This window comes from Lolium perenne, chromosome 6, assembly GCF_019359855.2.
Source record: "Lolium perenne isolate Kyuss_39 chromosome 6, Kyuss_2.0, whole genome shotgun sequence".
Lineage (NCBI taxonomy): Eukaryota > Viridiplantae > Streptophyta > Magnoliopsida > Poales > Poaceae > Lolium > Lolium perenne.
Genome location: NC_067249.2, coordinates 252375360 through 252386256, shown reverse-complemented (window position 1 = coordinate 252386256; position 10897 = coordinate 252375360). Strand labels below are relative to the sequence as shown.

Sequence of the window (10897 nt, the reverse complement as noted above, 5' to 3'; positions counted from 1 at the left end):
GCGCACAATTTCGACACCGCCAATTCTGGTGGCGCCAAAAGAAAGGGAACCTCTCCTGCTATATATCGCAGCCACGCCCCAAGTGGTGAGCACGGTGCTAGTTGTCGAAAGGGAAGAAGAAGGAAAACTCCACGGCGTGCAGAGGCCAGTATACTTCGTCAGCGAAGTTTTATCGCCATCAAAACAAAGGTATCCGCAGTACCAAAAGATAGCATATGGAGTGTTCACGACAGCACGAAAATTGCACCACTATTTTTCGGCACATCCGATCATAGTGGTCAATGAAGCTCCCTTGTCAAATATACTGAACAACCCAGAAGCTACGGGTCGTGTCTCCCTTTGGGGAATAGAACTTTCCCCTCGGGACATCACGTATGAAAAAAGAAAAGCAATAAAATCGCAAATACTGCCGGACTTCATCGCAGAGTGGATGGAGTTGCAAAATACAGGACCTCCAGATTTGTCGAGAACCTGGACCATGAACTTCGACGGGTCCAAAAGACTAGAAGGAGCTGGCGCAGGAGTAGTACTCATATCACCTGAAGGTGACAAGTTGAAGTACATCCTTCGGATGACGTTCCCCAACGCATCTAACAACGAAGCAGAATATGAGGCCCTCATACACGGGATGAAGATGGCGAAAGCCTGTGGTGCAACCCGACTGAAATTTTTTGGCGACTCACAGTTGGTGGCACAACAAGTTATGAACCAATGTGACGCAGTCAATGATAGCATGATGGCATACAAGGAGGTGTACAACGAGCTCGAGAAGTTGTTCGATGGATGCGAAGTAAATCATATTAGTAGATTGAGCAACGACGAAGCCGACGTTCTTGCAAACATCGGGTCGCAATGCCTTGCAGTCCCGCCAGGGGTATTCGGGAAGAGATAATGTAAAGATCCACTAAGTCGACAAAATCAAAAAAGAAGGAGAAGAAACCCTCGGGGGCTACCAAGGAAAAGCAAGAGGAAGAAGAAGAAGATCAGGACCTGGTCATGGTGATACAGGTACCATGGATGCAGCCGTACATATCATACATCCTCAGGAAAGAAATACCCGACGATCCAGTCGAGGCAAGGCGAGTAATTCGACGCTCCAAAGCTTTCACGGTGGTCAAGGGAGAATTGTATAAGCGAAGTATTTCAGGCGTCTTGCAAAGGTGCGTCACACCCGAAGAAGGAAGAATAATTCTGAAGGACGTACACGAGGGAATATGTGGCCACCATGCAAGTAGTCGAGCTATCGCAGCCAAAGTTTTTCGGGCAGGATTCTACTGGTTGACAGCAATCGAGGACGCTAAGGACATAGTAAGAACTTGCGACGCGTGTCAAAGGTTTGCCGCAAAACCTCACTCTCCAGCAGCAGAGCTAGCACCAATACCATTGTCATGGCCCTTTGCTCAATGGGGACTTGATATGGTGGGCAAGTTGCACAAATCCTGGCCAGGAGGAAAGGAGTACATGCTGGTAGCTGTCGATAAGTTTACAAAGTGGATAGAAGCAAAGCCGATAAATTCACCAGACGGAGCATCCGCAGTAAAATTCGTAAAAGGCCTCGTCTTCAGATTTGGAGTGCCCCACAGCATCGTCACAGACAACGGCAGTAACTTCACATCCCATGAATTCAAAGATTATTGCGAAGAGGTGGGTATCAAGCTGAACTTTGCGTCAGTTGCACATCCTCAAACCAATGGGCAAGTCGAGAAAGCCAATGGCATCATCTGCAATGGCATCAAGAAACGCTTGTTAGGACCACTGGAAAAAGCTCGACATACTTGGCCAGAAGAACTACCAAGCGTGTTGTGGAGCATCCGAACAACACCAAACACAGCAACGCAGGAAACTCCGTTTTTCCTGGTTCATGGAGCAGAGGCAGTACTACCAATCGAGATAGAGCACAACTCTCCACGTGTCGCTGAGTATGATGAAGAAACGTCGACAAGAGCGCTAGAAGACGACGGCGACGCACTTGATGAAGCTCGAGATGAAGTACTATCTCGGGTAACCAAATATCAACAGGACTTGAAGAATTACCACAGTCGACGTTTGCGGCCAAGATCTTTTCAGGTGGGAGACCTAGTTCTTCGACTCACGCAAAAAAGTCATGAAAAACTCGAGTCACCATGGCTTGGCCCTTACATTGTCACGGAAGTAATCGGAGGAGGAGCATATAGGATAAAGGACAAGAAGACAGGGGTGGAGGAGCCAAACCCCTGGAACGTGGCGCAACTTAGGCGGTTCTACGCCTAGAGTCGAAATATAGTCCTTGTAAAACTTCAATGTACTGAAACGCCCGCGAGTTTTCAGACGCACTCTTTTCCTTTTTCGGGGCACCGAGTGGGGCCGGAGAAGGTTTTTAATGAGGCGGGCTCGCGGTGCTGCAATATAATAAAGATAGTGGCAATATAACTTTTCTTCTTTATCGACATAATCAAAGTATTTGCTCCGACGAATTTCAATATAGTTCATCGACGAAAGAAAAGCCTTGCCTTGGTATTCAAATACCTCGTCAGTCAATAAAAATACAAAATAGTACTCAATAAAAAGCTCGGGGGCTCATATTCGCCATAAATATATAAATGCTTTGGTTCAAAACCTCGCAAATATTCAAATACAGTAAAGAGTCACCAAAACACTCGGGGGCTAGACAAACAGAGAAATATAATGATTGCTTTACAATATAATCATAGTCATGGATTACAAAGGAGAAATATCTACAAGAGGAAAATAACTAGTCTTGATTCAATATGTCATCAAGAGTAACTCTGTTTTCTTCTGGAGTAGCACCAAGAAAATCGGCATAATGGCCATCGGCAAAAAAGTCGGCATCCATCCGAAGAAGGTCCTCAATCATTTCTTCGGCTATAGGCGTAACCTTCGTGTTAATCCTGTCGACACCGACTCTTCGACATTTTACCTTCTGATGAACTTTCGCGACAACTTGGGAAAGGTCAAGATTCGAGTGGAAAATCTGGAGCATGATAAGAGCAAACCTGGCGCCAGCTACCAGTTGAGCTTTGACAAAATCATGGATACTGCGAGCATCTTTGAACCTTTCCATCAATTCAGGAAGAGTTTTTGGTTGGACGTTCCGAGGAAACATAGAGTTGTAAACCATGGACAAGGTCTTGGTACAGAAGTCAAGGAAATCGCGAGTTTGAGAGGTGCGATCTTGAAATCTGACAATTTGGCGGGTCCTCTCCGGGGTAGCCCAAAACAAAGAACCATGGTCCAGGGAAAGATTAACAAGGAGGTTTGTCCTCGCATTTACCCTCTCTTCCTCGGCAGCAGCATCAGTAAAGGCACCTATCAAAACAAAGAAGTGGAAACCTTTAAGAGACAATAGCATGAAGATGAAAGATATCAGAGGATGAAACAGGCATACCCGACATATCTACACTGGCTTCATTCATTAATTCGAGCATGAAATTTTCTCGAGTAGTCGCCTTTTCAGCCTCGGAAACAGCAATTTCCTTAGCAGCCATGGCCTCGCGAGCTTGCTGGAGAGCAACTTTTTCGGCTTCAGATGACTTGCGAGATTGTTCCATCATCATAAGTGTTTGCTTCTTCGCACATCGAAGGCTGCTGTCGAAGTTCATCCAGTTCTTGCGACAAGGTATCGTCGACAGGTGCAGTATCAGCAAAAGCTCTCCTCGCGCGAGAAGAAGAAGGCGACACATTGGAAGGAGCGGAAGTTGGAGTATAGTTATCAAATATCAACTGAAATATAAACAGGATAAAATCAAACGACAAGCAAAGATAGAGTTTTTCATTAATCTCTTGGAATAATTACAAGGGCATTACAGTGGAGCTAAGGAAATACGTGTCGCCAAACGACTACTTTGGCGACAAAAGCAAAAGAAACAAAGAAAAACAGAGGCATGCAACTAGACCTCCGGCCTTGACGAGCTAGGAGTCGACGCTGGCTTAATCCCGAGATAGGCCAAGATCTTCTTCGTGTTAGGCTTGGCTGCCTTGATCAGCGACGTCCACCTTGATTGTTCTATTTGCTCGGTGTCGCCAACTTTCATCCAGTCGATAGTCTGTCGACTGTCAGCAACCAAGGCGACAGTGTTTTCAACGGCAACCTTCATATTCTCTTGGCGCATCTTTAGTCCAAGGTCTTCCGGCGTATTGAACATCTTGGCAAGGTTGAGGAAAGTCGCAGGCTCCTCTTTCTTCGGGAAGAAGTAGGGGAACAATGCCGACAATACTGCGCTAGCATTCGACACACCTTCACGAATCTCGGACCCATGAAGCTCCAGATAGGAAAGTGCGTCAAGAACAGGATCATCGACAGGATTTGTCAGATCAAAATCCTGGTTTGTTTGGGCTGTCAAGGAAACAAAGCATTAGTGAAAAGACAAGAAACAACGATTCTCATAAAAATAGAAGAGATCAGCAAAATTACTGAAAGTGCGGCGGCTCTGAGTTTTCAGGCGCTTGAGGATTCCTTCTTCACGAGAAGCTTGCGCAGCTTTGTGCTCATCTAAGGCAGCTGTAGCATCCTCAAGTTTTTTCTCGGTTCCTCGACACCAGCAGCTTTCGCCTTGGCTTCATCAGCTTCGACCTTGGCTTTGCTAGCAGCGAGTTCGGCTTTCTTGCGAGCCGCCTCACTTTGCTCAAGTTTTCGAGCAAGTGCGTCGGCGCGCTCGTTGGCCTCTGCAAGTTTCTCTGTCGAGATATGGAAAGGAGAGAAAAGAAAGATCAAAAATCGCGACAAGCAACAGGAGTAAAAAATCAAGGGAAAAACAGCAAGTATAAAAGTCGTTACCTTCGGCTCTATTAGCATATTCACGGTACCCAATAAATTGGGAACCGATGCGGAGAAGATCTTTGATCATAGGCTGTTCAAGGTGAACACAGCAAGAAAAACATCGGCATGAAAAAGAGAAAAGGTGCGAAAAAACAAAAAAAGGAAAATATAGATGTCGACAAGCTTACATCATCTAAGAGCAGAGTCGACGAACTGCCCAACTGAGGGGCAGGTTCAACAATCTTTTCAACCCTTGTCCTTTTTGGTGAAGGAGCAAGGGGGCTGGATGGTGGAGTAGTGGTGACGACGTTTTGTTGAGGAGGCGAGGTTTCTTCTCCTTCAACTAGCGTGTCTGAGGCAAGTACAGTACGTGACGTGCTTGTCCGAGGAGCCACGTCAGTAGTTGGAACTTCTTCCTCGTCATCACTATTAATCAAAAAATCGGCAGCATAAAAAGCAAGACAAGATAAATATTTCGAGTACAAAAATAGAGAGAAATAAAGACGACTTACGAGCTGACGAGGGATTCAACATAAGGATCGTAAGCTGCCTTCGGATGAGAAGGAACAACTTCTTCAGCCTTAGAGGTGCCAGAATCTTCAACATCAGTCCTTTTCCTTTTGTTCTTTGGAGAAACAGCAGGAGGAAGGGATTGCGTCGATTCACTGGTTTCAGACTCAACTTCTTTTTCATGAGAAGCCGCAGATTTGTGAGAACCCGCGACTTCACTTTCACGAATAGAAGAACCTTGAGTATCTTCGGCAACGATGGCCTGTTCTTCGACTTCTCCACCCTCCGGAAGAGGAGGAAGGGAAGTCATAGTAGGATGGTTCTGTAAAAAATAGTGACCAGAAGGAAAATTAAAAGAGATGACAATATAATGAGATGCAGACAAAGTGCAAAACAAGGTAAAAACTCGGCAAGACAAAATACCTCGGGGAGTGGATTGGCGGCGCTGTACGGTTCCACGCGACAAGAGGAAGGAATTGGGTCTTTACCCAGGCGAGAAAGTCTTCGAATCAACTTCTCCAAGTCCTTGGTGGAAAGATCACCGGAGATTCTGTTGGCGTCATTTTTACCAGAATACGTCCAAAGGGGATTTTTGCGAGCCTGAAGAGGCTGCACTCTAATCCTAAGGAAGTAGGCAGTGATTTGAACACCAGACAGCTCTTTGCCTCGAGTGTTTTGAAGCTGACGAATACGAGACATGAGTGCCTCTGTCGCCTTCTTCTCTTCCTCGGAAGCTTCGGCATCCCAAGAGCGGCGGCGCTGAATTTTGGCACTTCCGTCGAAAGGAACTATGTTGTGCTCAACGGAGTTGGCGCTTTCTTCGTGAATGTAGAGCCACTTTTTGCGCCATCCTTGGACAGAATCAGGAAATTTGACGTCGAAATAGTCGACATCAGTACGAACACAGATAACAACGCCACCTATGTTATAAGTGACGTTGTGGGAGCCATTGCGGCGGAGGCAGAAAATGCGTTTCCACAGAGCCCAATTGGGAGGGATTCCGAGGAAGCATTCGCAAAGTGTGATGAAAATAGAAATGTGAAGGATGGAATTGGGGGTCAATTGGTGCAGTTGAATCCCATAAACAAAAAGAAGACCGCGGAGGAAATCGTGGATTGGGGTCGAGAGGCCGCGGATGAGATGATCAACAAAACTAACCCGATACTCCATTGGAGGCTTGGGGTAGCTTTCTTCGCTAGGAAAGCGGATGGCGTCCTCCTTTTTCATGAGGCCAAGCCTCTTCAGCATGTTGGTGTCTTGGTTGGAGATTTTGGATCTCTCCCACTCAAGATCCTCGGCGGCCATCTTGGATTCCGGAGTGCTGTGGCGAGTCAGACGCGCGCGCGGTGGCATCAACGGCAATGGCAGAGCAATGTGTGTGAGTGCGGAAGATTAGAGAAAGATTGGGTGCAGGAGAAGTTTTTGCGAAGAGGAACAGGTGAGCGGCGCAAGCGAGGGGATGAACGGAGGTTGAAGAAAGGTTTATATAAGAATTGGGTGAAGCAGTGTGCCGTTGGATGAAGAAATCGTGTGGTGAGAATTGATCTTCTAGATACAAGGGTAAAAAGGTATTTTTACTGAGATAGGCGTTACCGTACGTGCGCCAGAAAAAGTGGAGGACGTGTGTCCCCCACTTGCACGACGTGTCAACGTGGTGGAAGCAACGGACCCACAGGGCAGAAAAATCACGACTATTCGAGAAGGATGAAGTAAATTTGATTAAGGGAAGCATGTCGACAAGAAAAATAAAAGAAGATTGGCGACAGGAAGAATTATTAAATACTTCGGGAGCCTTTGATCAAAAACAAGTTTTTCCCCAAATGCTCGGGGGCTACTTCGACAAAAAGTAAAATTTCGACTATGGCAATATAGAAATTGCGGGAGCCTACAACCAAGCACAAGTTCTTGGCTGTAGCCTCGGGGGCTACTCCCATCGGGAGCGCTGTTCGCGCACCCGAGAGATAAAAAAAGAGAAGAAGAAAAAGATCATATTGGGAAATAATGACAATATAGCGACAAGGTGGACTAAAATGTTGAGCCTACAATCAAGCACAAGTTCTTGGTTGTAGCCTCGGGGGCTACTCCCATCGGGAACGCTGTTCGCGTGCCCGATGAAATTAACAAAGGAAAAATAGAAAAGCAAGAGAGTATATTTCGAGTTATAGTTAACTCTACATATACTCCCATCGGGAGAGCAATATAAGTCATATTTGACTCGATAAAATGTGCCATTCCAACAGCCGGAAAAGCACTCGACAATATATTCTCAGAGCACCGAAGTTGCGATCAATTTCTGAATGCCGCAAATTTGCGAAGGTAAGACCCCAGATCCGTTCTGCTGGGCGTGGCATCGCCGAAGACTGCGCTCTGCTACTTTTATCCGTATCAACAGATACGAAGAAAAATCCTAACGGACGCGTTAGGTACCCGATAAATTTGACTGGGACTCGACAGAATGGTAAGACCTTAAGCGGCACCTGTCGAAGTTTGCACCAGTATCCCGAGATCATGTCCAGGGACGTGATTTTGAAGTAGGTTTTTGCGGATTGCCACTAGAGCAGTTAACTAGTACCTGATCCGTCAGATGAACTAGCCCCAACTACCGGTATCCCTGTACAATATAGAATTTTATGAGAAGAAATATAAAAAAGTTAAAGCTTTCGAGTAAAAATAAACAGTGGAGATTTTCCCTGACTCTACGATTCAAGCAAAATCTCGGGGGCTACTGACATAGGCATCCCAAATGGGCCTGCCGAATATAGTACCCGGGGTTTACTGAAGGCCCACTACCCGAAGAATAAGAAGATTCGAGAGCCCAAGATGTATTTAAGGAAAAGATAGAGTTGTAATAGGAAGTGTTATTTGTAATCTGACGGGATGAGTTAGAAGCTGTCCCGGACTCTGTAAACTTGTATGGCACGAATCCCTCGGCTCCACCTCCTATATAAAGGGGGAGTCGAGGGACGAAGAATCAATCGAATCATTGTCTACAAACCCTAGTTTTCATAATCGTCGAGTACTTTTCGGCTGAAACCTTCGAGATCTACTTACCCTCTACTTCCAACTAAACCCTAGCCTACAATCCATAGGCATTGACAAGTTGATACCTTGTCAGCAGGTTCAGCCCAGCTTGTCCCCAGCCCCTTTTGTTTCTGTTTGTTTTTCAGCAAATATTCAATTCTTGCAAAAATTATATCTCTTGGACCGTAACTCGAAATAAAATGTGTTTTATATGAAAATTGATCAGAAAAATATGATGAACATGAATATGCCATCCATTCATCTGTTTGCATCTTGCATCATGTCGTGACGTGATAGTTCGTGCATACCATCTAACATATATGCGGAGTATTTCGGACGCCGACTATGGTTTCCCCGCTCCGTTTAACTTTGAAGTAGCGCACCCTTGCCATGTCTTGCCATGTTAATCAACCTTTAACTTTGTCGGTAGAAAATGCAACTTCAACCTAATTTGTGTGTCCGGGGTTCCGAAGCCGATTAAATTGGATAAGATGCATTGCACCATCTATGCCATGTCATGCATATCATCATGAACATGCTGGATCTTCTTATCCGTAGTAGTAAGACTTGCATCCGTTGTTTGTCCAGCATTTGCTTTTTCCCGGATAGGATCGCGAAGTGGTGTGGTGAGATACGCCAAGTTCTCCGGATGTCCCTCGGCAAGCTTTAACAGGCAAGCTTTTCCCCTATACTTCTGCCCCTGCAGAAGTCGCTTACCTATTTTATTTTGCCTTCTCCCTCATGCTATCCTTAAGTTGCGTTCTTGTCACGTGTCCTTTCCACTTGTTACCTCAAGCAGCCCATATTGCCACCACCACCTCCTACGGCTATTGTTTGGTTATCGAGTCTGCCCTTGCGAGTCGTAGTGCATGCTAGTGCTGTTTTATCTCGTTACCGTTTTGTTATCTTATCGGGTTATATGTTGGGAAGAATCATGGTTACTTTAGTTGTTGATAATTGTTTAGCGGAGACATCGGTGGGTAAGCTGATCGTTTTGTGACGGCTCACTTGTGTTTCCTAAATATCTTAGGACCCCGAGTTCTTGTTATCTGTTCCGAGACTGAGCGCTCTAACCACACGTGGGTATGCTTACCGGGTCTCCCTTCGACCACTGCCGGAATTTACAGCTTTGTCCAGTGGCCACAACTAGTTTGGATGTTTGTTTTGTTTCTCCCGGGCGTGCAAGCTTGTTTCTTTGTGGTCGGATGATATGATGTTACTTTTGGGGAAGCCGTGAGTGCCTTGTAACCCCGTTGTCTCTTGCACGCTCGTAGGATGCGGTACGTATTGTTAAGAGGTCATCCTCTAGTGGGCTCTGATCCTCTTAGCCGTAGACGCAAACAGCTAAGTCCGCTTCGGAGCACGGCCGGACTTCGATACAGGTTAACTTAGTTAGGTGGCTTCCTGGACATTGTTGTAGTGAAGGAGAGTGCGTGTCGTGATATCCACCTGTCGTAAGTGGGTTGATCGTGCGTGTGGGCACATTTGGGCACCCCTGCAGGGTTACATCTTATCGATAAGCCGTGTCCGCGGTTATGGACGACTTGGAGCTGTATGACTCGACCATAGACAACTTACACCTGTTGTTTATTAATAATAACTTGCGTAGTAAGTTAGCACAACTTCACTAATAAATGGTTAAAACTTGACAACCGTGTGAGTGCCTTTGTAAGTACCTCCTTGCGAGGGGGAACACATCGGTTGGGTTATGTTTGCAGAGTATAGAACTGTTAGTTTATGCGCTCTCTCACCTTCTCTGATAGACGAATGTTGTAGAGTGTCTCTATAGGTTTTTAGTGCTTGCGCTGCTGCTTAACTCCACCATATTGCCTATGATGTTCCTCTTGCGTCCTCTAAGTCCCCTGCGTGCCTCAAGTACAAAGGACGACTGGTTGACGAATGCTTATACGTCTTGAAGTCTTGTTAAGTGCGAACCCGTACTTATTGCTGCTTCTACAGGATATAACCGGGCAGGTATGAAGATATGTTCGATGAAGACGACGCTAGCAAGGTTACCCTTCCGGCTCTGCCTGGGTAGGGTTATGGACGCCATCGTTTATCTTCAGGACACTTAGTCCAATTTGTATCTTGTCCGTACTCGGACATATTTGATCTTCTGTATGATTTGGATCTTTGTATTGTATATTTGTATCTTGACTCGTTGGAGTCGTTGTTGTAATATATGTATCTTGTGGGCTCTATTGTAATCTTGTTGTAATGTTACCGCTCGTGTTAATTCCTCTGGCATCACGTGTGTGATTCGTCGTGCACGTCGTGTACGAGGGCGTCTCTGGATCGATATCGTGCGGATTTCGGCGGGATCGCTGGAATCCTCATGGTACCGGTTCCGGGGCATCACAAGTTGGTATCAGAGCTCAGGTTGACAGTACCTCACAAGTTGGTATCAGAGCTCAGGTTGACGGTACCCCACTAGTCCAGCCTGTAGGATAACCTTGCCAACGGACGGTGTTGTGTCTAGTGTCAAAACTATTTTCTAAAATTCGTTGGATAGATCTGATTAGCTCTGATTTTTCTCCTTGTCTATATTCTTTCTCCTCTTATCTTTACGAGTTTTGAGTCTTCTCTCTTATCTGAGTTTTCCGAGTCTTA

At 45.8% G+C, this 10897-nt stretch overlaps 1 long non-coding RNA gene across 1 annotated transcript; it reads left to right on the top strand.

Annotated features, from left to right (window-relative positions):
- Positions 1 to 8819: 8819 nt before the first annotated feature.
- On the top strand, positions 8820 to 10494 carry LOC127305163 (uncharacterized). The gene is made up of 2 exons (XR_011746900.1): positions 8820 to 8960; positions 10262 to 10494. It is a non-coding gene; the product is annotated as an uncharacterized lncRNA (long non-coding RNA).
- Positions 10495 to 10897: the final 403 nt, after the last annotated feature.